The 24,862-nt window shown below is 43.5% G+C and overlaps 1 long non-coding RNA gene across 1 annotated transcript; it reads left to right on the forward strand.

Annotated features, from left to right (window-relative positions):
• Positions 1-2,856: 2,856 nt before the first annotated feature.
• Positions 2,857-24,862, forward strand: LOC133212734 (uncharacterized). The gene is made up of 6 exons (XR_009725588.1): positions 2,857-2,999; positions 4,281-4,452; positions 8,344-8,444; positions 12,071-12,242; positions 17,408-17,530; positions 24,641-24,862. It is a non-coding gene; the product is annotated as an uncharacterized LOC133212734 (long non-coding RNA).

Consider the following 24,862-nt stretch of genomic DNA (forward strand, 5'->3'; position numbering starts at 1 on the left):
TCTCTTCTGAGTCATTTGACTCAACAGATCACTAACCAGATTTGCAGATCATATGTGTAATCATTTGTTTGCACAAAAACCTTCTAAAACATTTCCAAGACAGTGTTACCCTTCTCTGTACCTTTTCCAGGTCTTATGTGGGACCTTGTGAAATGTGATCTGATATGCACCATCACTCGGTGCAGGACTGGTAAGCATCACGGCAACGTTCTCTGCTTTATTCTCTATTCCTTTTCCAACAAAAAGGAGCAAGAACCTATGACTTGTTTGGTTTTGGGTTTTGTATATATTTTTATTTATTTGGTTTTTCTCTGTTTAGAAAAACCATAAATAAGGGTGAAGCTGACATTGTCATTGCTGAGCTTGTGCTCTCACTCTGAAGCCAGTGTTAAGTTCTGCTTTTGCCACATCCAAAATGAAACAGAAATAACAAAGGATTAGAGACAGGCAATACAAATACTTCCAAGTGTGGCTAAAGTGACAATATTGTCTGTTTCTTCCAAGGAGAGAATGAATAAAAAATGAAATGGCTGTAATAAATGGCATAAAGAAGGTCAAGCAGGCAATCAAATTTATTTTTTAGACAATTACAATAGCGCCTTATTCAAAGTGACACTGAATAAACTTGAAACGCAACAGAACTGAAACTGATAAAAAGACACTTCTGTGAGCAATCCATACATAGCTTAGGGAATTTATTGCCCCAAGATATTGCTGTAACCAAGTTCTCCAGTTAGGTTACCCAGAAAAAAGCATTACAAAAGATACAGGTCTCCATGTTTCAGGACTTAAGGAAGTTTATTCCACAGCAGCCTGTCCTGGCTTCTTCTGCTTGAGTCACCATGAACTTTGTATGCAGGATGCAGCAGTGTCCAAATGGGTGCCCCAACCAACTGTAACACTTAAATTTTCTTATTTTTTTGTTTAAATTAAAGCAAGTCAAATCCCATCTTGGTGGCAGGGAGTAGACTCGCATGAAGTGCTTTTGGAAAGGCTCATGGAATCCCGTACACTGTCTGATGTGCACTGATGCATAGCTCCATAAAGGCAACACAAAACCATGAAGAATGTTCTCCAGGCAGAAGAGGAGGAACTTCTGCACTGGAAATGAGCTACAAGGAGGCTGAGCACACTCTCTGAAAAACCTTGCTATTCCCAGCCTAAGAGTCCTGTGTGCTGAATGAAGCAGGCAAAACAGCATAGGAATAGTGCATAACTAGGGTCCTTCTTTCCAGGTTTAGGCATGAGAAAACAAACACCCTAATTATGGCATTTAATAACTTCATAGTCTTTCACCCTTATGGTATTTTTTGGGTGTGTACCTGCATGGAGTCTTCAGGTGAAAAAGCATATACAAATTACTAGGTTTATAACTGTCTGCAAATACAGAATGTCACCTCCCCCAAGCTACAGCTCTGACATTTTTGTAACTTTGCCTGCAAAAGAAGTTCTTGTCTTTTTTTTCTTTGAAATTTATAAGCCCCCCTTTTCTTTTTTCCTTTTTTTTTTTTTTTAATTTTTATTAATAACATCAATTCCGTTACTTTGAAATGTGTGGTTTCAGATTTGACAGAACAGGAAATGCCAGTCAATTGAACCTGTGTTTGTCCATCTGCTGAGGATGATGCCTGAGTTTCAGAGGAGCTTTGGGACAAATTTGCTTCTGCTGATGTCCTTGACAAAACAGTATAGAGACGTGAGCAGCTGCTGAGGCAGGACAGAAGAGCTGTACAAGAAGAAATACAGCTCAACTTCTAAGCATATTTGGACCTCTCCAAAGGCTGGCTGCAGTCTTGTGGAGCTGGCAGATGAAATTGGAGTCCAAGATGTATTGCAGTAATTCCGCCAAGGAAGTGCTAACAACAGGAAACACAATGCAAATATAATCGAGGTCATCAGCCCCTTTTCCTTGCATAAGTACTTAAATATGTGCTCGTATTGCAGTTACTTAACTGTAATTGCTCAGGGCAAATGTGAGATCAGGTCTTTACAGTCGCTGAGCATTCTTCCTTCAGGTGATGTATTGGTTTCTGACCCTCCTTGGGTACGCCCTGTAAATATTTACACACCTCCAGTCAAGGGGTTTGTGTGTTTATTCAAAGAGATGACAATTAATAAGCAGGAGAAGGAGATTTCAAAGCTGCTTGCAAGTGTAGTGTTACCTGTATAATTGGTATAAGGGACAACAATAAATGCAGGTCAGGAGTGGGTGGCACATCCAAAGGATGTCTCTTTTGGAGGGATCTGAAGAAACTTTTTTCTTTGCTTTAGGTGGGGAAAACTTACTTTGAGCATCCACTGAGTGATGTTAGAATTACCATCCTTGAAACAACACAGATTATTCACTGATGCCACTAAACTTTCTCTTACAACCCTGCCAGATGGCCTGCTTGGTCCCTTCAAACCTCCTAACTATTTTCAGCCCCTTGCAGCTGGGTGGCCATCTGTGGCACGGATAGAGTTAATAAGGACGAACTGGTAGTTTTTACAGCTAACTGTGCTGCAATGGGACAACAGAGATGCTAAAGAATATTTACTGAAAAGCAGAACACTTGTTAAAAGCCCCAAATATCCAAGCACACATAATTACCACAGCGTATCATGCTTTCATTTTTCAGCTTTCTTGATAACTTCTGGCACAGCTCTCTGGCAGGGAGAGTGTGGGTTAGCGAACAAGCCATCCGTGCATCCTTTCCCATCCTTGATGTGCCAAAGAATTGGATACAGCCCCAGCTGAAGCTTTATTCTTGGTTTAATGTGCAGATGCAACTGGCATACTTATGCATTCGCTGAATGCCTTGTATCATCCAGACCAGGTTAGAGGCACCAGATACTGAAGGACAAGGTGATGAGACTTGAAGGTGACTTCTTCGGAATTCATTACATTAGTGTGAGCCACATCATGCACCTCCTCCTGTGTGTGCCTTGTGGGTACAGTTGCTCACCAGAGGAGATTGTCTCTCACCTTTGATACTGGAAGAATACAGTGCCTAAAACAGGTAAGACACAGACTTTTCAAACTCAAAGTGTGATGCATCTCAGCCTAAGTGCATGCTGGCCTGCTCTGACTATTGCTAAATTCTGGTGCTCATTCATTTTCCTTTGCCTTTTTAAAAAAGAAGCTTGTTGAGGGACATCCATGTCTCCTTCCCACAGTTTCTAGGCTCCTGAGAGATTCAGATGGGTTTACCCTGGTGCGGATGAGGGAATATTATGGCCCAGCCTAAACATCTGCATGGATCTCGGCTTGGCTATGGTGCACAAAGGGAACACCCAGCTGTGAAATCTGTCTACAGCACACCCATTTCTTGCTGTTTTTCACCTCTTTTTTTTTTTGCACAGGTGAAACCCCTTTCAGCAAGGTTGCAGATGGCAGTGTGTTACTATGCGAGCTACCAGGGAGTTGAGCGCTGGTTTGTGTGCCAGAAATCTGCCTGATCCCGACTCACTCAGGAGCACTGCAGAAGCGCATCACCAGGCTACATGGTGGTATGGAGATGGATGGAGGTTTGGATTCGATGTTCTCTGCTTCTGAGCTGTATCTGATGCCATAGGTAGATCGGATGGGTTATGGCTGCTGAGTCTCTGGTGTTAAAGATCAGGTTTCTGTAACATGGTTTATCTTGTTTGGCAATGTGTGCCTGCCTTTTTAGATTGTGTAAGTGCAAAATAAAGCTCCTGACCCTTCCATGAGGGTTTTCTTCTCTCACAGAGGTTGCCTTCAGCAATTCTTTCAGCAACACAGTTGCTCGAAGAGTTTATTTCAGAAATGGGAAGATGGTCATTAGGATTTGCAAGAACTGCTCCCATTACTACCTTGGTGGAGGGGCTGGGGGTTGCAGAAGCACACATAACTCAACAAGATCTCCTAAATTATTATCTTGTATGTTTAACAATACCCACAGGTCCATTCCAGGGGACACAGGGCACTTCAGGGGAGTAATTGCCACTTACATGGATGTCAGTACAGCCTGGGAGCAGTGACAAGTTTTACCCTTGCTTACAGGTAAACAGCACAGTCCCAGGGAGATGAAGCGAGCTGTTTGATGCCAGCTCTGAGGCAAAAGCAGGCACCAAGCTCAGACGGCTTTTGCACTTTCCCCAGCACTCTCTCATTTGAAATGCCTTTTTCAGCTAATGTATGTTGCAAACAGTTTAGCTCTAGTTTTGCTGTATGGCCTTTTACAAATTCAATTACAATCCCTCTTTTCTTACCACAGTTCAAGTTGTTCTCAGCCTAATATCATATTCGTCAGGGTTTTGTTTTGTTCTCCTTGCAGCCCAAGATGTCCTTGTTCTAAGTCGTAGCATCATCTTCTCCTCACGGCCCTGCTACCTTTGCATCGAACACTTCTGCTGCTGTAAAGATACCAAAAGGTTTTAATTACAATTAAGCCAAGTCATTTCTACAGTTTCGAGCTGCAAATAAACAGCCTGTTTTGGATAATGAAGGTAATGGTTTGCTTTTCAGCTCTATTTCTAACCTCTGATTTTTGCTTGTAATATTTTCTGTGGGTAAATCAATTTTTTCTGCCATTGAATGTAGTCTTTCTTTTCTAAAACCCACTTGTAAAGCATGCGTTTCATCATATCCTTGTTACCCTAGGACATGCCTGATGCAGTTAAACTAGGCTGTAGCCGTGCTCTTTTTCAGAGGAGTCTGGAACTGATAGGAGAAATTGTTGTTGTCTCTTATTGCTGTCAAAGAAAGCAAATGTAATCAGGTTATTGAAAGCCAGGTAAAAACAAGCGATGTCAAGAGATAACTGTTTGAGACAGGGAAGTGAGATGCATTTTGTGACCTAGTGTATGAGCTTCATGTAGTGAGACAGTGCAGTGGTGTCATATGTAATATTACAAATTAGTATTTGTAATTACAATAGTTACAATGTTAGTGTAGTGCACAAGAAATTGGGTAGGCAGGAGGGGACTCAGGATGCCTGAGCTGTCTGTGACTGTCAGCAGCAACTAGCGTGGGTCCCCTCTCTCAGAAGGTGGTGATGGGCTACAGGTCTGTGCTAACTTTCTTTTTGTGAAGGCTTGACCCTTGTCCTGTGGGTAAAGGCAAAATTTCCTGTTCCCACAAACATATGGTTATACGCAAAACAGCGAGAAGCTGATGAAAAGGAGTCTCTTGGCAACACAGGGAGTGTGTTTTGGATGTGGATGTGTTTTCAGAAGATACAGCATGGCTTACCATACTGTGTACTGGGCTCAGAACGCATCTGTTCTGGGTTTACAGCCCTTCAGTATGGCCATAGTTACCTGCAGGCTACAAGCAGGCTATGTCCATTGGCTGACTGCTGTGCCTTATGCTGTTAAACATACTTTTTATTTTCAGAGTTGTCCTAAGTGTGCCTTACTAGGGCAAAGTGGCTTTTCTAGGTTGGGAACTAACTGTGATTATCTCCATTATAAGAAATATAATATGCATCATCAGTACAAACTGACTTAAGCCAGCCAAGGAGTTATCATTATAGAGTATTTTAATTTAGGTCACTTAAAGCCTTGATTAGTTAAATACTGCTATGCGATTTCTTTCTGAAGTTTAATCCACAATCCAGATTTTTTATTAAAATAAGCACAATTTCAATCAGGTCCTAACAGTGACCACACTGTGGTTTTAAAAACAGAGTCCTTGGATGCCACTGCTGTTGCCTTGAATATTTCTTCAGCACATGTTGCTAAAATTGCCCTTTGAATCCTGCCCCAAGCATTACTGCAGTGCCCTGCACCAATTTTAAAACACCTGTTTTTATTGTTACATTCTGCTGCTACATGCTCCTGTCTGGCTTTGCTTTGTACATTATCAAAGTCACAGATAAAGCCTGGAAGAAAAGGGAGAAAGGGACACTGCACATCCAGTTTGGGGGTGACATGAATTTCAGCCCTTGGTGGCATGATATTAATTTGAGTATTTCTGTGTTGTTGGTAGATGGCATCTTCTGCTTCTGCTGTAATTTCATTAATTAAAGCAGAGCCTTTAGCTCTGTAACGCTTGACCACAAATTGTTTCTGTTTATCTTTGGTAATCTTCAGTAGGACCCCTGGGCCGGGTCCTAGCTGCGGTAGTGAGTTAAGCCTGTTTCCTCCAAGACTTAGTTGCTGGCTGCTTTGTGAAATGCAGCTCCCCTGTCTCTTTATGCTTCCCATGTATGATGCTTGTAAGTGGCCCTTTTCCCACGGAGATGGCAGGGAGTAGACTGCTTCTGCATAGCTTCACTTACAAAGCACCAACGTTCCCTTCAAGCTGCCCAGGCAGCAGGGCTGTGTCCACAAAACACATTATGCAGTGGAAAGCTGCACAGGCGGTTTGGAAGCGATCCTAACAGAAAAAGGGAAGAAGAGAAATAGGGAATTTCTAAATGCATTTTTACAATTAAAGTGCCAGATTCAGAGCCCACATGAGCAGCAAAGTACTGCATGTGTGTATCACTTTAAAGACCTGCCTAACCCCCTTTTCCAGAACAGAACCATTAACTCTTTTCTTTAAGCCAATAATCAATGAGTGCCTAATTTGTTACACTGACACTTTTGCTGGTTTCATCTGAATGAATTAATTAACAGCAAAACCTTTCCTTTCCAGATGTGAGAGTGGATGGGGCCGGGGGTCTCAGCAGCCAGATAAATTTTGACCTTTGTTGAGAAAATGTTTAAATGAGGTTAAGCCTCAGAATCTTGTTGATTGAATATATGGTGTCTGCTCTGACAGATCTGGTGGGCCTGGGAATACATTACCTGTGGTTTCCAGAGGATGTCTAGTCAGTGCTTTGGCTCAGTGGTCTTGGCAGGGCAACCAGGAAGTGGCCAAAATAAGGAGTGGAGGATGTAAAAATAAAGCAAACCCCATCCTGGCTCTTCTTCCCTGACTCCAAGACATCTCTCTGTCTTAATCTGTAGAGCAGCAACTTGTCCAGGAGTCCCTGGGACCTGCACTCTGCTAATTGAAGTGCATTTGGATCAAGGCTTTCTCAGCGTGAAGTGCAGCTTTTCTTTATGAAGTATCATCTCTAATGCACCTCATGTTGATGCTAGTGTGAGATAGGGGCATAGTGAAAAGAACAGAAATATTATCAAGGTACACCTCGAGGTATAGCACTCGCTTTAATTGCTTCTGGAGCTCTTCACCTGGGCCTCATCAATAGGGCTAATTCTTGAAGGAATGAGAACACAGGCAAGTACAGAAGTGTGCTCAATTTATTTCCCACAAGAGATGGTTGAGTTGTTTCCTCTTTGTTATGAAGATTGATAAGAGCAATTGGATAAAGCCTGGGCTGCTACTTAACCACCCTTTGATCTTTCTGTAGCTGGGTGGAGGCTAACTGCCAAGCTGAGATGCTAGGGTGCACTGTGGCAACACCCAGGAGGGAAACAGGGACCTGGGGCTTTTTCTTGCTGATATGGCAGCAAGAAGATTTAATCAAGAGTTGTAGTTTGGATGGATTAATGCAAGATACTTTTATGCTATGGAAAACTTGCAATGCAAAAGGGGCACAAAGAAAATGTTTTACAGATGGAGGTGGGAGTGTACAAAGAGATCTGCTAACATATCACAAGGAGGTAAAGCAAAATTATGAGGAGCAGGTGCAGGTATCCCTGTGCTGTGGGGTCAATAAACACAGAAGTTTATGAAGGGAAAGTGTAAAACAGACTGATCAAAGAGTCAGGCCATTGTTTGTTCACTTGTTTGTTTGAAATTGTATGTGTTGCTGTGGAATGATGGAACACACGGATTTAAAGGCAGGTTCCCTGCAAAATACAATTCAAAAGGGTTTTGACTTCCTATAATACAGCAAAACAATCACAGCAGTTATTATTTTATTGTGGAGTAGTCTCACAGAGTTTGGAGGAGGAGATGAAATAAATGAAGAAGAGGAGGGGGAGAATGGAAGTTTCACTACCTGCTTTTGAAGGCAGCAATAGCAAAACCAGGGTGGTATCACAGAATTTTGCTGGTTTCCCCAGCACCTCCTTTAAGAAATTGCAGTGCCACCACTTTGGTTCCTTGAATGCAGAGATACTTCTCTCGAGGAACTCCAAGCTATTGACTTGTTGTGGGTTTGTTTTTGCACAAATATGATTATAAATTGAAATAGTGGGATTCATCGTTCTGTGGCTGTTAATAAGCTCACTGTTTACATGCATGCATACACTTAGCAATTTATAGTAATTTCAGGGTGACTAATGCACTACTGTCTTTGTTTCTGTTAGAGAATGTCTATTGCTTTGCAAAGTCAGGGTCAGGGAAAGGCAGATTTTAAGATTGCTTGTGGCTTGTCATGTGTATTATCATGACAGTGTTTAGTTATGTGACAGTGGTGCTTTCTTTTCTTGGCTGGGCAGAAAATATGTGGTACCTGGGTAACAACATGATGCTTTGACATTTCCCTCCTGGATGCCAGCTGGACTGCTGACAGCTGTTGTCGTTGGTGCTTGCATTCCTGGTGAGTTCCTTTTCTGTCAATATACAGTGGATGGAGGGCAGCGTTGGTCCCTCTGGTATGCATCTGACTCGTGTAAGGTAGACTGCTGCCCTCCTGGGTCTGCACACTCATAAATACCCTTGGTTCCTAATGCCCTGGGATTGGATCCGTGTTACCACCACCACAGGATCAAGCCATGACTTAAAAACTTGAAATGGCTTTACACAGAGAACCTTTGGTGGGTCTTTCTCCACAAACTTAGCTGGCATCTCTCCACCAAATCCATTTCAGTGCTGAGTGCTGGCTGGAGTTGTCCTTATAGACCTGCCCTAAGCAGAGCAAGAAGCTACAGAGCTGTGCCGGTGGCAGATGATCTCTGTAGTCTCACGGAAGGTACACAGCCAAAGGACTGATGCATCTGCTGCAGTCTTTGCCTAGCAGAGGGAAAAGGAACCTTGAATCATGCCAGAAACTAGATCTTTGCAAGAGACACTCACCATGATTCAGTCCCAGTGCTCTCCTAAATAACCGCCTTCTGCTGGGGGTTGTATTTCACTCCACAGTACTGAGCACATCCTTGCCTTTGTGCTACAGGGACCGATCAGCCCAACCTCACGGGCCACGCAGAGCATGCGGTGGCAGTATCCTTCTCACACCCAAAAGGGGCTCTTGCATTATTCCACTGCCTTTTTTTCCCCCATCGGTGCTTGCCTATGTAATGTTCTTCCCTTACAAATTTCATCTTGCTGCACTGTGCATCCAAACGATTCAGTGATGGAGCGCACAGGGAAAAAAAATTATAATGCCATTAAAAGTTATCATAAATTTCAGATCAGCATCATTTTTAATCCGATACACAATTTTACTGCCTCTATAAAGTAGGTGATTTGCAGTGGTCTGAGGCGTCTCCTGGCGCGTTTTACTTCTTTTTAAATTAAACACACCAACTTTGTGCTGAATTCAGAGTGCGGACATAAAAAAGGGGGTAAAAAGGAGAGGGAAGGGACATCAGATGGGAATTGCAATTGAATCTTTATATATGCCATCTTGGTACTGTGGTACTAAACATAGTGCCAGGTAAATAGATGTGCTGAAATATTCAGAATAAAAAACAAATGTTCCAATAGCAGAGAAACTGAGCATGGAAAATGTTTCCCTTGCTGCTGTGCTTTGGAGGCTAAAATGCTGTTGTTTAAAACACTCTGTGCTGGAAGATCTTGTGTATCTCATGCATTAAATTATACACTGTGCACAAACATGTATTTTATATCGTATATTACGTGGTTTCTACCCCCCCCAATGGAGTGAGCAGTAAACTCAGAATATCCAAATAATATAAATATGACATTATGCCATTTTCTGATACGAATTCTTTAAGACTGGAAAAGTAAACAGCCAACATTTAATGGGGAAATACTTGAAATTAAGATTAGAGATGGGGTAATTATGCGCTGGTGATGAGCGCTTCACCTGCTTGTAGGCCCATTGATGTTACAGCTTGACAACACCACAGTGACGGCCGGATGGGGTGGTCCGTATCACCGCTGTTCTGCCCAGTCACCCTCAGTGATGGGGGTGCAGTAGTTTGCATATCTCTCCTGTAAATACATCCAGTCTTTGCTCAAGGTCTCGAGGAGATGAAGAATTAGCTGGTGGCTTTAGTAAGCTGTTCACTGCCTTCAAAAAGGCAGAGTATTTCTCCAAGGTAGTTCTGAAAGGATTCATTTCTGTTGTGACTTGTTAAATTTCCCTTAAAAATATATATAAAAAATTAGATTCAGTTTCTAATTTTATTGTATTTTTTTACCTGTACTCATGGCCGTATGGGCTATTAAAGATGATTCTTGAGGCTCTGCAAAGACCATGCCAGAAGACCATGGGGTTGAAAAGTAACCTAGAGAAAGAGCATGTACAGTTTCAATCTCCTTGTTTCCTAGACTGAGAGATCTTGATTTGAATAAATTAAGTTTTGCCCGTGATAGCAAGAAGCCAAAGTAGCTCCATTTCAGTGGGACCTTCCCGCAGCAGCTCTTGTTTTCACTGGGATGAGCAGTGCAAGAAGAATTTTTCCTGTGGTTTGGGTTAATTGGGTGTAAAACGACTGAATGGAGTGAGCCAGCCCTCCTGCCCTGACACATCCTTATTTCCCAGCTCTTTTCTCGTGCTTGTTTTGAGCCAGAGCAATTTCTTTCCTGGCTATGGGCTTTGTCGGCAGCTCCTGATCTCCTTCAGACTTCCATGCATGGGTTTGATCTTTCAGCATCATTTTTCTTTCCTCCCTTCAGTTGCATGCAGCGCAGCGAGCTGCCTTCTCCCAAAACTACTCTGCCTTCAAGTGCTTTCCTATCAGGCTCAGCACTCCGCAACAGGCCCAAGGGCATGATATTTTATTTATTTTGATTTATATAATTAAAGAGACATCAGTCCCTGACTTGAGCCAGCCTTGTGCTGATGATGTGGTAGAACGCCACTGGCGTTAAAAGGATAGTTTATTTTAACCGGTGCTCAGACAGACAGTCACTGACACCATTTAGCAGCTTGTCATTGTTGCTTGCAGCGAAAGCATCTCCAGATCTCAAAGAAATGGCAGTTTGCTCAGGAAAACTGCCTGTGTCTGGGGTGGAGGGGATGGAGGTTTCCTGGGCAATTCCAGGCTCTGACCTCTGCTGCAGCTCCAGGGCTGTTCTGTGGCTCGCAAGGGATGGGATGCCTGGAAGCATCCCTAAAAGTCCCCTCCTGTGCCTGCCACTGGCTGCATTCTCCTCCCTGCTGCATTTGTAAGCACAGCAAGAGAGAGGAAAATGATCTGTGGAGCTGTGCTTCTCTTCCCAATCTTTCCCATGGTCAATCACTGCTCAGTTTGCATATTCCCTACTGAAATCCTCCAGCCCCGACCCCACTTTTTTTCACAATGCCATTTGTGTGCACCATGCCATTTGTGTGCACCACATTGGCAGGACTCTCGTGCAGAAGAGAGCTGGGAGTTAGAAATCAAGATGGCTGTTTGCAGCTAAAAGGTGCCTGAGCAAACGAGGAAATCCTGTTTATAAAAGTGCAGTGCTTTAAGAGAAAGCAGGTACTGGATTTATCACCCTCCTAAAAGCTCTTTGTCCATCCTGCTGCACACTTGGAGATGGGAGTCCTCCTGGTTTTATCCCGTGGGAGCATTGCACAGCCTGGGCAGAAAGTAGCTGCTGGGGCACACTGATCTTATGCCTTTCAAATCCAGGGCTTGCAGTAGGGCCATCTTCCTACTTACTGAACTACAAAAGAGGATAAAACCCACATAGTTCTAAAGAAAATTGCCAAATATTGATACTGGGAGAGAGCTGACACTGTATAAATAGTGAATAATGCTTCTAATTACACAGACTTTCATTTTCTGGTAGTATAGCTGATTCCGTTCAGTTCTGTGGGCTGGATCTTCAGCTAAGTGCTTCGTCTTTATTTTAAAGGTGGAAAACAAGGACAAACACCCCCCCCCCCCCATTAAAAAATATTCTTAAAGTGCTGCATTTAAGAAGGGGAATTATTTTGGGGGGCATTCACAGCTTAAACCGCCCATGGTGACCCCTCTTCTACATGATGATCTCCTCTCCTACACTTTTGCCTGCTGTGGTTGCATTGCTGTGTCTGTTTTACTTCAGGGACTGCTTTCCTGCAGATGTTTACACACCGGCTGGCTGGGGATGGAGGACAGGAATACCCTGGACCCTGCTAATGTCCCTCCATCACTGTCTGTGTCCTGCTGTCACCTGCCATCAGAAATATGTCATCATGCTGTGCTCTACTGCCCTCCTGCTGATGGGCAAGGAACAGGTAAGGGTAAGGCAGGGCTCATCCAAACCTGTCCTCCAGCAGGGAAAGAAAAACTTGCTTAGGAAATGAAAACCTGCTTGTTTTCCCTTCTCTTTCTGGGCTGGGAGGAAGGTGGTTGGGGGCTCTAGGTCTGTGCACAGTTGGGGTTGTGTTTTCTACCACTGCAAGCTATAGATTTGGTTTCACCACCGTTTTCTGCTATAGAAAAGAAAGCTTTTGAGACTCCTATATTATTCTGTTGCTACTTTGGCATACTGTTAATGTTTTCTCCCTACCCAAGCCAAAGAATAATCTTTGTTAAAAATTACTTCACTGTACTGAACTGGTGAAAAAAACTCATAGCAAAATGGTATTTTTTGTCCTGCTTTTGAGTAAAACCATAACTATTTTTAGTTTGTGGTTGTCCAACAACTGTTTTCCTTTAGCAGCTCCGAACATAAGCAAACAAATATATATTCTTACAGCTGTCTCCATCCCCTCTGAAACCTCAGCTGCATGCAGGAATTGCTTTTATGCATGTCTTTCTATGTACTAAAGAATCCTTACACTTTCCTTTTCAACCCCACCTCTGTTTTGCTATCAAGCATTGCTACTGCCTGCTCCCTGCCACATCCTGTGATGGAAATATCTCTGTTCTGCCCCAGCACTGTGACATGCTGTGTACAGACTGCGTGAGCCTGATCTATTCCAAGGTGTCATTAACTCTGCTCTCCCTCTGTTACCCATAGTGTCTTGATGGCCTGCTTTTTAGCCCTGTAAGACTTTACCATCCCTTTTTATTTTCTTTCCTACATCACCTACTTCCTACTTGCCAGCAGGGGAAGCTGGATATGCATGAACAGACCATCAGAGGTGATCGTGGTGGATCTGCTGGGCAGGAAGAGCAAGAACAATGCTGTGCAGCAAACGGACCTACAAACCAGCCAGATGGCAGAGGAGAGCAAGCCCAATACCTTCCTCCTTCTGTTGCTTTTTGTTTCTTTGGTCAGTTTTGCTGGTTGAAAATAACAACAAAAATTAAGTGTCTGGGTTTTGGTGCCTCCTATAATGGCTTCTAGTGGTTCTTTCATACCTTGCTGACTCCCCCAGGGTTTGCAGACTCATTTTGCACATGTTCAAGATATTCTCAAAGCCCTAAATTGGTAGTAACTCTGCCTCAGAGTTTCAAGATGGAAAAAAAATATCCCCAGCAGGCTCCAAATATCTCCACTGGCTCATTGGCCAGTGAGCCAGTGCCCTGGATGAACTGAGAGTTTGCTTAAAAGTGGGAGTTTGGAAACGATCCCCATGGTGGTATTAGGTGGTAAGATTGACTTGCTACGGAAATGCTTCCCCAGATGCCAGAAGTGCACCAACTTGTGGCTAGCTGGAGCAGATACCTGGCTATCTGCTTTTCCAGCCTTTGATTTCCAAACATTTGATCTGGGTTTAATTTTATTTCCTCCTTGGCTGCTCATTTGGTTTGTGCTGTCTTTTCCTGCTTGTTACTTGTGAGTTGTTTGGCTGGTACCAGCCTGACCTCAACATATCGGCAAGGAGGATGGTGTGGTCTAATGGATAGGAGCTGGATGCCTCTTCCCCAAAGCACAGGTTCAAATGCTGCTGCTGCTCTCAGCTTTTAGTATAATATGTACTCAGTTGGGATGTCTGATCACCCAAAGTCTGGTCAGGGCCAGCTGATAGGCCAAAAGAGGACATTCACAGCGTGAGCTGACCTCAGGAATTTCATCTTTTCAGCATCTTCTGATCACGACCACAATAGGGACTTTGAAATCCCAGGCAGGTGGGGTGTACACTGAGGATGCTCAAGTAGTGTAGACTGTGTTGTAGAGGCACGTGGGAAGAGAAGCAAAGATGTAGGCACATAAAAATGACATTTGAGGTTCCAAGATCCCATATGGGTGGTGAATATGATTTGCGCTAACCTCCCTGGGCCTTTTGAGAACAACTGCAAATGTGAAGGAAAGACAGAGCATGACTTGCATCAGGGGAATTACTTGGTATTAGGAAATGGGGTGTATGCTCACATCTGGAGCAGGCAGGGGAGTCTGGCCACATTCACAGCTGGCTGCATCAAGCAGAGGCAGCACATCAAACTTCAAGCAATTTCCTTCCCTGTGCAGATACCTAGCTGGGTGCTTTGGAGGGGTCCCTACATGGCAAACACACCCAAATAGGAGCTGACACCTTCCATCTCCCCCTGCTTTGACAGCACTGGCTCTGAGCAATCCCTTAGGATCTGCAGGCAGCCCTGTAGCAGTGGCAGCTGGCAGGGCAGCAGACCTGGAGACATGGGATGCTCTTTGCCTGGTCACTGGGTCCCCACTCCCTGCCTCTGCACCGTGGAGTGAGCCTCAGCTCTCAGTGATGCCAGGGTTTACGTGTGGGTGCATAGGTTTAAGCTAGGCCCTTAATGCTATATGAACGTTGTTTTTTTTTCCTTTTATTTCTTTTTTTCCTTCCTCCCACCCCCCCCATTTATTTCTTTTTTTCCTGTGGTTTAGTTTCTCTCTTAACAGGAAAAAATGATCAAAAATAAGAAAACAATCACTGTTTGAAAGTGAATGAAGGGCGCTTTCTCCCCTTCCCCCATGCTTTTTTCCTACTTTGACATCTCAGTGGTTTTTTTTTCTTTTAGCCGTGGTTTCTGGGATAGGTGATAACTGCCAGTAATAGGATTAGCATTGATTTCTTTAGCAAGAACAGAGATGTGGCAGTTCCAGCCATTTACTGAACTGCCAGCTTTGAAATATCAAAAAAAAGAAAGAAAAAGAAATCTGCAGAAAAAAAAGCTTCTTGCAGCATTTTAAAGAAAGGAAAGCCTATGTGAATTAAAACACACACACACACACACATATGCACACACACACACACACATATACCCACGCATATAGGGTATATAAATATATATTATATGTATATTATATATATATATGTATCTTGCTTGGTGCTTTTTTTTGTTAGTGTGTGATAAAGGATCAAAAGAGCTGTCTCTGTTCTAAGCTTCAAGAAAGCCTTTTTTAAATTCATTTTGCTTTCTTTAGCTTTCACTTGCTAACATATTTTAGGAGCTAATCTTACATATTTACTATTGTATCCTGACTTTTTTTAACCTTGAAATGCAAGCAAAGACAGAATGAGAAAGGGGGGGAAATAAAGGATTCAGAAGAAAAAGGAGGAGGGGATGTGCCTATGGAAGCTTGTTTTGTCTCTGCTCTGGAGACATAACAAGAAACCCACCCAGTGCTAACTTTGGTGTGGCACATTTTCTCCTTGCTGCTAGTAGCAGAGTTCTGGAGGGACGTGGATTTGAGGTTCACCAAGGGCTTGGGTTCTTCTCTCAGTCTGTTGGAAGTCCCCACATTTACTTCAATGTGCCTGACCACAGAATCCCAGTCTAGTTTAGGTTAGAAAGGACCTTAAAGCTCGTCCAGTTCCAACCCCCTGCCACGGGCAGGGACACCTTCCTCTAGAGCAGGTTGCTCCAAGCCCCATCCAGCCTGGCCTTGAACACTGCCAGGGATGGGGTATCTGCCTTTGCTAACAACATTTCCGGAGGTCTGTAAACTAAGGTTGGGCAAAATCAGCAGTCGCTTGAAAGTTAGAGTTTTGGGAGACTGGAAAGATATTCTCTATCCTTCCCTAAATGCTGTAATATATCATGTATTTAGTGGCTACCTATCAGTTCACTTCGACTTGCATTTAACCCTTGTAGGAGAAGAAGGCTCAATGGCAACATCTGCAAACAGAAGTGGAAGGTCATATGTAAGGACTGAGTACTGGCTGGGAAGACGCCTGCAGTTTCCAAGATCAGTGTTGCTTCTGAGCACAGTCCAGGTCTTGAGGAGGCCCTTGATCAACACTTTACCTGCTGATCCCCAAGAACCCAAATATTGTGTTGGTCAAAACAAGTCTCAAAGCTTGTAGAAGCTTTAGTCATTTCTCATCGGGTCTTGAGCTGACAAGCCACTTCTATAAGAGCTTATCTTTATGCAAAGGGTGCATGCAATGACTCATTTGCACAGCAAAGCTTGCATTAGTCTGAAATTAGGGCTCATTTTCAACCTGTAAACCCAAAACAAAAGAGCAACCTCAAGTCATAGCCAGCCAGAAGAAAGCCCTTGGTGAATGAGGAACTGGTACACAATACTGTGCTCAGTTTTCTTCTCTAGCAGCACCTCAGCTTCATAAGAAGTTTGGGATGGATGCCCATACAAAACCAAGTGAAAAAGTGAAGAAAGGAGATCATCAGATGTGTTATTTGTAGTTACTGTCAGGATTCACTAAACTGCTTGCAATTTGCTTGTTTCGCATGTAAGGGAATCTCTAGGTAGTGCTACATAAGGTGACCAAATGCCCCCAAAGAGGACCATAAATAGACCCAGCCTCATTTAGGTAGGGTCACTTCTCTACGTTTTCTGTACAAGAAGGGGCCCTGGGCTTGCTTCTGTGCGGGACCTCTTGCTGTCCGCCAGCAGGAGATAAGCCTCTCTTCTGTAATAGACATCAGTTCAGCCATGTGCCTTTTACCATCATGGTGTGAATCTCCCTTAATTTGATTGGAGTCACATGTGTATTTGTAGGCACACAGGCTGATGCCTCACCGGCTCCTGGAGATTTGCATTTCTGTGTTCTTATTAACAATCGTCCAAAGATCCGTGATGCTCATTTCACAGACTCACCTTCATTGTGCCCTCTAATCCACATCCCCGGGGTCTACTTCTGACATTCAAGCTTCAGAGCAGCTTACAAGCCTTTATGGTTTATTTTAACATCAAACTGCAGAAGGAATTATTGTTTCTTTTTTCTGCAAACATGGAACTCCTTCCTCCATCCCCCCTCCCTCAAATGCTTAAAGACTTGCCATGATTCCACCATGAGTAAAGGAATGCTGGGACTGGTGTTGTGGTTGTGCTTCTAACCTTACGGTATCAGGACTCTGGAAGTGTGTCCCAGCAAAGCCAAGAAGGCAAACCCCCCAGTTGCTCTGGAGATGAATGGTGGAGGGAAGGGGTTGTGTGATACAGTCTTCAAAAGCATCAAAATGGACTAATCCTGTGCTCTTGCATGAAGGAAAGCCAAGAAAGGAGATGTTTGGATGTGGCAAGCTGAAGGCATAGTGTTATCTTTTCAAGAGTTAATATGCAATCTTTGCTCTCTTGCAGGAAGAAGGTTCCCAAATTGCTGGAAAGATCATTGCTGGACTAATGGAAATGTTGCTAGGAAAGTTACAAGGATCAGGAGCTGCCTTCTTTTTCTGCAGCTGGCCTGGTTGGATTTGTTGGATGGTATGACCAACACAGTTACACTCCACATTTTCATGTCCTTGAGCATCCCAATACAATTGTGTTGACATCTGTTCCAAGCTTGATGGCGTTTGCACTGGCTCACCTTTTCCTAACAACAGACCATCCTGGAGCTAGCTCCTGGACTGGAAAACTTGTTGGGCTTGTGCCAAAGGGATGATTGCAAGGGCCACCAGGGACCCCGCAAAACTCACCCCTTTGCTGGGAGAATCTCCTCCAAATTGCTTAAAGATGTGTGACATTTCCTCACTAGTTTAAATAGATGATTATATTTGTTCGTGACAACAGCAGTAGCAATAGTTTGTTAGAAGACAGCCACAGAAGCAAATCTAGCAATGTGTTATATCAAACCATCTCTGTAGCTGTTCTGCAGGATGATGAAAGCCTTGTGCTGACATTGATGTTTGTTCCCCAGCAGGAATTGCTGTGCTGTGTCCAGGCTGGTGTGGGGTTCATTGCACTGGTTTTGAGACACCCAAAACCAGCTGAGAATCTGTGTGATGAAACCAGCCAAGTCTACTGCACTTATTCCAGTTTCCAGAAGCTTCCTGACTGATGCTACCAATCTAGAACATTTCTAGCCAGTTGCCTCCCACAGTTCTTGGACAAGCGTCTTTACTGTGGCCCTCTGGCCTAAACACAAGCTCTATTCTGCCACAGTCCCCATCGCTGTCTTTCCAGCCTAGAACAATTTAAGTATCTTTTCTGGCCTTACTACTTGTTAATCTACAAATATTCAATGCCTGGCAAATAGATTCCAAAGAAATGGGTTATAATTAACCTTTCCCTGCCACACAGGTTCAAATGTTCTCATTTCAACCTCTCAGCTCAGGCAACTTCCTTATATCCCTTTCTCTTTAATTTCCTGAAATTAACTGTGCTACAAATTCTGTGCACACCAGAGGACACTTAGAGAAGGGAGCAATGCCAAACTCCCTAAAGGATCCCTGTCCCCCCATGCCTGTGCAAGTGTTGGGGCTTTTGGCTTCATGGATCTAGCTGTATTTCAGTGTCTGACTCTTTTATGTTCTAGATAATGTTTTTACAGAAATTTATGCTTCAGCAGTGCTGAACACAGGCATCTCCTACCATAGTGGCTCTGCTTCATGGGAGATTTGGAGACTAAGCAGGTCTTCTGAGATGTTCCTCTCTGGATCTACCAAAACCACATAGTGCTATAAAAGTGCTGCAGTATCAAAAAAACATTGAGCATTTCAGACTGGTGCTTGCTAGGACAGCAGTGTCAGTGAAATCCTTGGCTGAGAGAGGTGGAAAGGACCCTGGGATGACCTTTGCAGCAGCATCTTTTAAATCCTGCTCCAGCTGGGTAGTGGTCTTGTCTGTTGCAGACACCTCCACCAGTACGGGCAAAACCTTCTCCCCCAATAGCCTGTCTCTGCACTTCAGCAGCCTCATTTCTGCATATCCAGCCTTAGCCTCTCCTGCTGTGGTTTAAGCTCATGACTACTTATCTTACCTACCAGGAAGAAAAGCTATCCCTTCCTCTTTCCATAAGCCTTCTCTGTACTTGGAGATTATAGCAGTGTCCCACCTCTCCTCCAGCTGAGTAACCCCAGCTTCCTCAATCTTTCCTCAAAGGCATTGTTTTCTGGTCTTGTGATAATTCCTATCTTTATTTTGTGGACTTGCTGAAAAACCAATGAAACAAACAATCCCAAACATTTTGTATGGGAAAATGTAGATTCAGACTTAGCAGAAGAATTGTGTGAATTTGTCACAATTTCAGGAAAGGGCCTCATTTTAACATGTTCTAAATCTAGTGGAATTGAAGCATGTTTCCATATTTTAAAAATGCAGTGCTTTGATTCTTCTGGGTGAAATGATGATTCATTCATAAAGTACTGTGATTTTTTTTCTTTCCTGGAATAGGAAGATATTCCACTTGCAAAAAGCAAGAGACCCAGAGAACCATGAGCCCTTCAGTCTGTCTCATTGATATTGCAGTGCTTATAATGCACGATCCCATTCAGAAATTTCACAGAGGCCTTGGTAAAATCCATCCAGTCTTTTGCCTCCTTTGGACTGCTTCAGAGAATAATTAAAACTTCACTGTGAGCTTGCCCTCTTGCTTCTTGGAAATGCTCTGGCCTGGAGTTCACAACCAAGTGTTGGCTCTGAACTGCCAGTGGGAAAAATAGGATTTGTAATTTGGGAAAGATGCTTTGGTTCCTTCTAGATGGGAACTTATACCTGGGATGTCAAGGTGCGGGACTTGCCACAGATGGTGCTTTTCTAGCCTGTCACCTCATGTGGTGCCTGTGGCCAGGCAAGAACCAGGTGCAACAGGGAGAGGTGTTAAATCCAGAGGGGTGAGAGAAGGCCAGAAACACCAGAATAGCACCATAGAGTGGGACACGCTACTGTTCCCATTGAAATAAATGGAAGGACAAGTAGCATCCAATGTGGCATAACAAAGCACCAGCAAAAGATAGGAGTGTAAAGAAAGAACCTATAGTGAAAACTGGAGAAGGGAAAGAGAACTAAACAAGAATATACAGTCTGTTAAGGCTTGCAGGGAAAAGATAAGGCCAGCTCAGAGAGCAGAAAGGCTTAAGGGGAATAAAGAGAGCTTTTACAATTATATCAGGGAAAAGGGAATACTAGAGAGAAAGTAGTTCCATTAATAAATGAAGAGGGAGACAAAATCAATGTGTTGCTAAAATGGTAGAGCTACTGAACTCCTGTGCTCCAACAGTATTTAACAAGGTGAGAAGAGAAGAGGGGCATAGAAGTTATAATATAATGAGGGCTTTGACAGTGTGATTCTTCAGGGGAAAAGTGGCTTGAGGGAGAAGGCACCTTGGAAGACGAAGGATGCAGTACAACAAATAGATGTGCATGCCCAAGCCTTTTGGGAAGCACTCCATTAAATCATTGGCAATTATTTCTGGAGAATAATAGGAAAACAGGTAAGGATGGCCAAGTATGATCTGGATAGTCTTTATTTTAAATGACCAACAGCAGCAAAAAAAATAACACCACCTAGTGAGTTTGCTAGTCCATTAAGTAGCAAAATCATTCCCATGTAAAATATGCTAATTCCTAACAGTGAAAAATAGTTGAGCCTTGGGGAGAAAACCCCAATGTTGTGGACAACAGTAAAAGTAGGCAGTGAAGAGCTGTAATTTATGGTTGATGCCTCCTTAGTGTCACATTCTTGAGAGCAGAGCAGTAATACTACAGCAGGGTCTGTGGAGGGGTTGAGTGGCCGCAGGATGCAGCTCACAGTTGACCTGTGATGCACAGCACATTGCTGTGCCTCATGGCCATGTAAATGGCCATGCAAAACATTCATCTTTGGGATGAGAAATGCTGCTTCCCACCCCCACCCCCCCCCCTTTTTATTGCAAGTGATTAGCTGGAAATTTGAAGAGGGATGGAGTAATCAAAGGGAATAATGGAAAAAGGGGATTTGCAAAAGGTCTTAGAGAATGGTGAGGTGCTAAAACCAAGCAGCAAACTCTGTGCTGGTTATATCCCTGTGGAGCCATCCAGGGAATTCAGTGGGAAGGGAACAAAGTCCTGCAAAAAGCCTCAGAGAATTCTGCTTCTGAGGGAGAAAACCACCTCATTTTGGGGTATTTCTCTGCTTGCCAAGGAGTTTGAAAAAAGGAGACACATGTAAAGAATGACACTTTAAAAAAAATCAGGTTGAGGTTTTTTCCTTAACAGAAGATGAGTATTAAATCGCTATTTTTAACAGTAATTTACTCAATTTCTATTTGAGGTGTAACAATCCTCGTGGTTTGGCACTGTAGCAACCTATTGCAAAAATGTATTGTGATAGTCTTCACTATAGTGAAATTAGGAAGTGTTGCTCAGATAAAATGCAACCAGGAGTGACTGGCAGGTGTAGGGGAAAGTGGCTGAGCTGCTTTAGTTCCACACACCAAAACAATCGGAGACGTTCTTCCCATCGAGTAGTCAGCCAGAGGCAGTTCCCACAACTCTGAGGCAATTCAGCTGATAAATTCAGCTGATAAATTCAGTGCTTCAATGGGTAAATTTTGGGAAGATAATCTTATAATGCAAGGCTTGTGTTCTTCCATCTGCGAACACCTGCCAATCATTGCCATCTGAGGAAATGGGATGCCAGACAGTGTGATGCTCAGCTGTTTGCTCCCAGAGCAATGCTCACAGTTGAAGTTATGGCTTGGTTGCTTACCAGAGACCATCAGGCTAATTTTTCCCAATTTATTTATTTTATTTATTTATTTATTGGCATTTTTGTTTCTTAGAGCTCCTGAATGGGAATGGTACTTATCAGCACTGGTCTTCCAAGAGCCTATTTGTATGGGACGTGGTCACTGATCTTTAGTTGTGAGCTCTGTGTTCTAGAGATCTTTGTGCCTGATGTTGTCTATGTGATGTGCTGCAGTATTATTTTCATCTATCAGGGAAGGATAAGTCTTTAAACCTCAATAAGCTTGTTAGTTCTCATGAAGCCATCCCTTCTAAGCTAAGGACCTCTTTCAAGGCAAGTGTGGTTTCTGCTAGGCTCTAAGACCTTATAACAGTCTTCCAGTACCTAAAGGGGGCCTGCAAGAAACCTGGAGAGGGGCTTTTTACAAGGGCTTGTAGTGACAGGACAAGGGAGAATGGCTTTAACCTGACAAAGGGGAGATTTAGATTAGACCTTCTAAGGCAGAAGTTCTTCCCTGTGAGGGTGCTGAGGCACTGGTACAGGTTGCCCAGAGAAGCTGTGGCTGCCCCATCCCTGGCAGTGTTCAACGCCAGGTTGGACGGGGCTTGGAGCAAAGATGGAAGATGTTCCTGCCCTTGGCAGGGGTTTGGAACTGAATGAGCTTTAAAGTCCCTTCTAGCCCAAACCAGCCTGGGATTCTATGATCTGACACTGTTCCAAGCCACCTAGCTTGAGTTTTGGGGTATGATCGTAACAGCCTGAGGTCCTGACAATTAAAAACTCTTGCAATGATGATGCTCATAACTTTGTCACCTCCACAAGGACCGTCGAGCTTGCCTTCACACAAAATCCCTCTCAATGCATGCAGAAATGAAACGTGACTCTTCTTGTAATCATCGTTGCTCAGGTATTTTTGAATTGAGGCAATTCCTGATCAGAAAAAGGCTTTCTGCCAAGAATCAAAATTTTCTGTGGGGAGATTGATTTTCATGGGATTTCTTTCCAGGAAAATGAAACCAAATGCTTTCCCTGGTGACAAAGTGTGTTTCTGCATCTGTCTCAGTGGCTCATGCACCAGTTTTGGAGGATATGTCCGTTGCAGTGCACAATGGGTGGTATTTTTGGGTGAGCCCTATTGGAGGACAAATGGGACAGGGTGGGGAGCACCTGTAACTCAAGCTGGAATGAACCAGGAATGTCAGTGCAAAATGTGATGTCCTGTTCAGGACATTTTTCTCAACTTCTTCCAAGAGAAGGCTTTGGGAGTTTGCCATTCAGCCTGGCTTTACTATCAGTCAGGCTTAAAATGTTGGAGCTTTCAGCATGAAGATACATGCTTTTTAGTTTTCCTATTTCCAACAAATTTCCTCAGCAAGAGACAAACAAAAGTCACATTGCAATGGACTCAGCAGGGGTTCCACCTTTCCCCAGCAATGCAATGTTTGTGCAGTGAATGTTTGAGTCATCATTCCACTGTAAGGAAACCATTTGTATCTGTGGCTGTTTCTATCAGTGCCAGTTGTAACTGCCTTTCCTTGCCAGTAATCCCGCAGGATTAGTAAAACCAACTGGAGCACATTGGAGAACCTTTCTGCTGCCTTTGGCAGAGCTCTTGGGATGCTGAGTCTCAGGTACATTTGTTCCTGTAGTGTTGGGGAGCTGTTTGGCCTTGGAGAAGCTCTTCCTAAGCCAATACGTGAAATGAGAATTGCTGGAATCAGAAAGGGACAGATAAATCAGGGATGAGTGGCAAGTCAATATGCCCATGGTGGCTGAGGACCAAAGGGGATTTCTCTGGCTGCATCTGGGGCATGAGAAAGGCTGTGTCTTGCCCAGGAGTTATCATTTCCCCAGTGGTACCCATCTGCCAGGTTTGTAGTGGAGAGCGGAGGTAGGGGCAGCATTGCTGCTGATGCTGTGTGTGCAGTCCCTTCTCTCCTGTTTAATTCTTCTTGCACGAGATCTGTGCAGCAAAGGATGAATTTCAGCCATAAAGGTTGCTAGACAGCTCCTGACTCTTATACCACTGGGTAAAGAAGCAGCTTCCCAAAATGCTATTTCAGGGTGTTGCAATCTCTCATCCCCCATGTCCTAATACCCCCCAACCTGCCTAAAACAATGGCAGCCTCTCCCTGTCAGGTCGCTTTGAAACGTGGCTTGCAGTCTGCAATAAATAGCCCTGCACAGCACTGTCATTAAGAAACTATTATAGAAATGGCTGGGCTTCCACTTGGCTGCGTCAATGCAGAACCTGTATTTCTTATTTATTTGTTCCGTTTGTTTATTTTACTGGACCACCCCATGAACCTGGGAGAAACATGGTAGAAAAAAAAAAATTATAGCAACGCCAACTATTCTGGGAGATACACGAGCCCCTCCATGTTTATCAGGTTGAGGGCACTGTATTTTGATGTCAATAAGCAATTTTTCCAGCCCGGTCTCCTGCCCGACCCTTTTAATCCATCAATATATTATTAGAGATAAAGTTGGTGGAAGCCTGCTGCAGTTAGAAGATAAATGACATCTCTGAAGTCAGGCATTAAAGACTAGATTAAGGCCTTGTGACACCGTTTTCAGTGCTCATCTGTGCACTTCTGTTCAACCTATCACACTGAGTGACAAGAAAGAAAAATAATGAACTGGGCCAAGGAAAGAAGAAGGGAAAAAAAAGGCAGAAAGAGAGAGAGATTTCCTCCCCCCCCACCCCCGACACACAAACTACATCAGTTCACACTCAGGATTAGACTGTATTTAAAAAAAGGGAAAGGGGGGAGGCTGGAACTGGATGGTACTATATGGATTAAAAGAGGAGAAAGGGGAAGCTGAATGAGGAATTGCAGTTTGGTTTTGTCCTCGGTTTATTTTATTTTATTCATTTCAGCATCTAATTTAATTTCTTTATTTCATTTTATTTTTTTTCCTTGAAGAAGTGACCTAGTTGAGTTTACAGGATCCTAAGGGTTTTGTCTGGAGCTAAAGCAAATCCCATTTAGGACCAAGGAAATACATTCTTTCGAGAGACCAAGTTAAAAAGTCTGCAGATGGAGACCTATCCTCCCTTGCTCCCTTTCCTTTGTCTTGATGCAGTCATGGTAATGGCTTACTTGAGTCAGTTGTTAACACCAATTTTAAAGACACATGTGCACATA

This window comes from Neopsephotus bourkii, unplaced genomic scaffold (genome assembly GCF_033783945.1).
Source record: "Neopsephotus bourkii isolate Nb327-2 ecotype Australia unplaced genomic scaffold, CSIRO-AGI_Nbou_v1 NB_739, whole genome shotgun sequence".
In the NCBI taxonomy this organism is placed as follows: domain Eukaryota; kingdom Metazoa; phylum Chordata; class Aves; order Psittaciformes; family Psittacidae; genus Neopsephotus; species Neopsephotus bourkii.